At 50.8% G+C, this 5,615-nt stretch overlaps 1 long non-coding RNA gene across 1 annotated transcript; it reads left to right on the top strand.

The window, feature by feature from the left end:
- The first annotated feature begins 1,235 nt into the window (after positions 1-1,235).
- On the top strand, positions 1,236-2,770 carry LOC114063141. The gene is made up of 3 exons (XR_003572510.1): positions 1,236-1,306; positions 1,778-1,899; positions 2,697-2,770. It is a non-coding gene; the product is annotated as an uncharacterized LOC114063141 (long non-coding RNA).
- Positions 2,771-5,615: the final 2,845 nt, after the last annotated feature.

Raw genomic sequence — 5,615 nt, 5'->3', positions numbered from 1 at the left:
TGGGGGGTGTTTGCAAACCCTGGTGAGGTGCAGCTCAAAGGGTGGGCAGGCAGCCCCCCAAAGCAAGCTGGAGCCAAAGGGGGGGTTATCCTCAAACCAGGGAATGGAAAAGAGGGCCTGTGGCACAGGGAACGTGGGTTTGATAACTGTGAGCTGGGTTTTATCTCAGCCCACGCAGAGGAAACCTGTCTGTGACGTGAATAACTCGTGATGTGAGTGGCTGGTGCCGTGTTTCCCCTTCCTGCCCCTGCAGCATCACCGGTGCCACGGCTGAGGCTGAGCATTATTTTGTCTCTTGAGTCTCAGAAAGTGGCTGAACAGAGCTCTGAGGGACATGGGATTTGCTGGAAGGAGTGTTATTTAGTCAGATGCCTTTTGCCTGAGGATTTGAACACCTTCCTTTCTGAAAAGCTGCCTTACGGGGTGATATTGCCCCAATCCTACCCTAAATAAACCAAAGTGGCTCATAAGGGTTGGACTCGGTGAACTTTAGGATTCCTTCCAGCCCAAACTGTTCTCTGATTCTACAGTTAAAACCAGCTTATAGTCTGGCCTGTGTTGGGTCACAATTCCCAACTAGGTGAGGATCAAACTGCCTTCCATGCAGCTTTCCCAGGATTCGATGCTCCACACAACCCTTGATTCTCTGCCCCGTGGGGGTGTGGGCAGTGCTGACCCGCCCCGAAAAGGAACACGGTCCTTCAATTTGGTGGGTTTTTCCCTTTCCCTTCCTTGCTGAGCTGTGCCGTGGGTATGTGTGGAGAGCAGTGAGTCAGCCCCAGCTCCTCACATCCCGCACGTCCCAGGGAGGCTGGAGGCTTCCCCCCACCCCCACAGCGAGTGCAGAGAGCTCTGAGGAAACGCTGCTGGTGAAAATTTGGGCTTTTTTTTTTTTTTTTTTTTTTTAAAGAGTTTTAAATGTGCTTAGGAAATTGCATTGCAAGACCGGCTGTAAAAGTTGCTAAAGACTTGTCTTTCCCTCCTCAGCGTCTGGGTTTGTTTTTTTTTTTTTTTTTCTTGAAATAAAAGGTCCTTATCTCCTCTGCCAACTTGGCAACCAAGGTTGCAGCTGATTCCTGCATTTTGGCTGTGGTTTTTTTCCTCTTCTGTAACGCTTAGGAAAATGACCATTGCAGAGGAGATAGCTGGAGGAGACAGCAATTAGACAGGGAAAGTTCAAGGTTACTGTTCTTTTTTTAGGGGGTAAGGTGTGCTGTCTCCTCCCAGCTCCAAGAGATGAGAGGTGGGAGCTGCCCTGGCCCTGCTCAACTCTGGTGTCTGGGCTGTCCCAGTCCCAGAAACAAAGGTCAGTGTGAAGTGTTGGAATCGTGACATTTCACCTAAAAAAGGGTTTTTGTTTGCTTTTATTTTTTTTTTTCAGGCAGGGTTCTATTTGCCTCCTGAACCTTGTGTTTCAAAGTCTCTTTCCCAACCTGAGGGCTAGGAAGGGTGTTTTTATTCATTAAATGCCAGTGGAGATGTCCATGCCATCCCAAAGTACTGAGAGCTTGAGCTGCGGGGAGAGCACAGAGCTCGGGATAACTTTGAGCATTAACCAAGCAGCTGATAATCATCTGTGGCAAACACCTCTTGGAGCAGCACTCAGATTGTGTTGATCTAATTAAACAATATTTTATTCAATTTTGTTTTAAATTTCAGCGACGGCGAGGTCTGTGCAAGCTCGCTGTGCGGACACTTAAATTGGATTAAGTGTGGATAAAAGGATTAATGACTAAACTAAATTAGACTAATTTTAGCTGTTCCCAATCTTATTTAGGAGAGTCTGCACAAGGAGGTTGTCAGGTTTAATCGCAACTTAAACCGGGCTTTGTGGCTGGGAGAGCTGCACGAGTTGGACGTCATCTGGAGGAAGGGCTGTGCCTGAATTTCCAAAGCAGGGTAAGCACCTGAGGCTTAACCCAGCTGTTGCTGGACAGGGGAGGCTGAGATGTGTGATGAGGACTGGGGGAGATGATGCTCCACAGCCCAGCTCCCCTCGCCGGCTTCGCACCCCTGAGCTCACCCGCAGCCCCCAGCCTGGGAAGAGCTGCTTTGGGATTGCTCTGGAGGGTGCAGGTGATGCTGTGCTGTATCACCTGGGTGTCACTGCCTGCAGCAGCCCAAATGTAACAACTCCCCTCCTGGCATGGCTCGTTTGGCACTGGGATAACCTTGGTGATGCTCTTGGGGAATGGGAGCGCCGGCAGCTCTGCCCTGGCTGCGGGTGGACGTGCAGGAGGAGAGGAGCTGGGAGCATTCCCAGCTCTGGGAGAGGTTTCAGGTGGCTCAGCTCCTGTTTCAGTCGTGTCCCTTGGCCGTCACACAGCTCTGTGCTGGCGCTGTGGCCACGGGCAGCTGGCAGGGCAGGGGCACGGCAGGCGCTGGGCACGCCGCGGGTGCGTGCTGTGAGCTCGGGGGGCAGGAGATCTGCCAGGAGAGGGGCTGGGGAGGTGCTGGAAGGGAAAGGGAGCAGCCCCTGCTGCCAGAACATCCCCATATGAAGCTCCAAGGGATCTGCAGGGTGGTTGATATGCCCAGGCACAAATGTGCTGTAGGCGCTGCCACCCTGAAACACTTGAGAGAAAGAGGGATGTGAAAAGAAAAAGGAAACCCCAAAGCCCAGCAAGCATGAACAAGGATCTGTCCCTACTAAAAATGAATAAAATAATGCAGTTTTGGTTTCCTTGCCCTGGCAGGTCCCACTGTACTGAAGCACTGTGTGCCTGCTTGGCAGAGAGGAGCGTCCCCATGGGCTGTGACGGGCACAGAGGGAAGGTAGGTTGGTGTGGGGTGGCTCAGCTCTGATGACCTGGGCAGTGTGGTGACCTGCTGTGGTGTGGCATCTGCGTGAGTGAAAGCTGCCCTGGAGATGTCACAGAGGAACAGCCACAGGGATTCTGGTGCTTGGTGCCTGATTCTCCCGTGTGGGTTTGCCCCCTGGTGCTCTTCCAGCCAGCCTGGCCCTGTTCTCTTGTCTCAACCCAAATTCTGAATCCGAATTTCGTTTTTCTTCACCTAATATTAATTTACCTTGGAGGAAGACATTGAAACATCCTTAGCACAGTGCTTTTGTGCAAGAATTCTGAGTCTGGGGGCCCACCCTGACCTAGTAGTCCACCCCAAGTGACACCCTGGCCTCGATGGCCACCAGTGGTCCCTTCCCACCAGCCCAGGGTATGACCCTGGGGTTTTTGCTGAGTCGTGGGGGGGAACTGGAGACAAAACACTGAGCTGACCTTTGCCTCTTGTCATCATCTCCCAAAATGTGGCATCTCAGTGGTCTTGGTGGGAGCACAGCTGAGCTGGAAAGGTGTATTGCCTCATCTTCCACATGTCTGAGTGCGGGCAAGGGTCAGGCACTGCTGGACTTTGGCTGTGATGAGCCCGAGCTCCACAGGGGGGTCTGGGACGAGGGGCTGACGCACCAACCAGGGAGGGGAGCAAAGGTGGGACAAAGCACCATGTTTTACCTGAGCAGGTCAGAGCCTGTGCACAGCGAGTGCCTTGTTTGAATTGCAGCGAGTTGAGCCCCGTGCACAGCGAGTGCTTTGTTTGAATTCCAGCAGCTGTAGGGGGAGGAACGAGCTGGCAACCAGGAGCAGAAAATAGCGTGTCCTTCACTTCGGTCACCCCTGCGGTGTCAAGGAGGATCCACGGCTTAACAGAGGCTCCTAAATGACCCATTAGTCTAAACTTCCTGAGGTTGATGTGCTGGCTGTGCTGTGCTGAGGGCTGGCAGCAGGGATACAGAGACCCCTTCATTCCATTGTTTGCTCCAAAATCCTCCAGAGGGGAGCTGGATGCTTTCCTAATGGAATATTTTCCTGTTTAGAAAACGGGGACGTGACAAAAATAACGGTGTTCTCCCTCTGCAAGGATAATTTTATCAAGCTCCAGGAGTGTTTGGACAACACTCTCAGGGACAGAGTGGGATTTTGGGGTGTCTGTGCAGGACCAGGAGTGACTTGATGATCTTTATGGGTCCCTTCCAGCTCGGGACATTCTGATTCCATGGCAGGACAGCTCCTCATGCCCCCAGGGCTGCAAAGGGAGGCAGCAGCAGGACGGGTCAAAGGGCTGCAGCACTTTGGAACCAGCTCCCAAGGGTTATTTGAATGTAAACCTAAAGTAGGTCAGTTGGGTTTGAGTTCAAGGTTTTATTTGCTTTCACAGCAGGTTGAACTGGAATTCATTAGAAATTCCTGAAATGTTTTTAAAAGAAATCATGATAATTAGTAAAGTCGGTGTTTTAAATCATGTGTGCTGGAATGAGGAGGTTGTTTCCTGGTCAGGTTTTAATTAAGGTGAGAAATAAAAAGACTAGGTAAAGAAAAACCTTTTTTATTGCTGATATCAGTAGTCTTGCAATTGAGAGAGTTGCCCAAAAGTTACAACAAAAGTTAAAAGCATTTCTTGCCCCTGGAAAAACCTTCCCAAGCTTCCCTTTTCTCATGCAGCTTCAGTGCTTTTGGCTCCAGGTCCTGTCCCCCATTCCAGGTTTCTCCCATGAAGGTTTGCAGGCACCTGACAGGACACAGACAGGTTGTGCCTGGTCTAATGACATCGGATTTCATCCCAGCTCTGGGAAATCAGGGACTGGAGGGGACTGGGAGTTTGGAGTCTGCCCTGCCCTGTGCCAACATGCTGCTCAGCATCACCAAGCAAATCATCCTTCTACCTGATTTTTTTTTCCATTTGAATGTTCTTTCAGGAATTGTGTTTCAGGCATTTGTTAATCCTCTAATGAAAAATGTAACAGCAGCTTTAAGTACTGTTCAGTTTTTTTTATGCTTGAGCTATAAATCCATCCTCAATCCATCCTTTTTCCTCAGTGGAGGTTTTGCATTTTAAGGGATTAAGTGTTCTTTATGCAGTGCTCTGCCTCTGATTTTCAGCTTCTTTTGTGTTCCTCTGAACTCCAAAGAGAGAGAGAGAAGTTAAAAACTAATCAAATATGACCATTCCAGACTGGTCAGTGCTGACTGACTGGTATCACACCTGATAATGAATCAAAAGCTGCTGATGGTTTCCTTGGAGAAGCTCCCAAGGGACTAAAGTGCCTTTAACTGAACAGAAAGTAATGTCAGATGGGAGGGAGGAAGGAAAACAAAGCTACTCATGCAGGAGTCACATCCTTTTCCACCTTGGCTGCCGCCACCTGGGTGTTTGGTACTGAGGTCACCCCGGGTGCAGCACCCAGGGGATGGGGAACCCCCAGTTCCTTCCTCCCCCAAAGCTCCCCCTGCTCCATCCCTGATGCCTGGAGAGAGTGTGGGGAATCTCTCTGCTCAGGCAGCAGGGCTCGGGCTGCCTGGCCAGCTGAAGACTCTAATTCTGAAAGCAGAGGCAGGGCAGGTATTAGTCTGGTATTATGGCAAGAGTGTGACCTTGTGACACCGGGTGACACACGTGTCCCCAGCTGGCAGGGCTGTTCTGCACCCTCACAGGTTTTTAGAGGGAGATTAGCTTTTAAATAGCTGGCTCTGATGCATTTTTCTACCCGATGCTGTGATTTCTTTCCACCTAAAACTTAAAACCTTTGTGGCACGGGCTGTGTCCTCTGAAGAGTGTCCCTGCCAGCCCACTGCTGGCACTAAGCCCTGGTGATGCCCATG

This window comes from Empidonax traillii, unplaced genomic scaffold, assembly GCF_003031625.1.
Source record: "Empidonax traillii isolate 1590-97213 ecotype Southwest subspecies unplaced genomic scaffold, ASM303162v1 scaffold451:size1465578, whole genome shotgun sequence".
In the NCBI taxonomy this organism is placed as follows: domain Eukaryota; kingdom Metazoa; phylum Chordata; class Aves; order Passeriformes; family Tyrannidae; genus Empidonax; species Empidonax traillii.
This window is presented reverse-complemented; position numbering and strand designations above follow the sequence as displayed.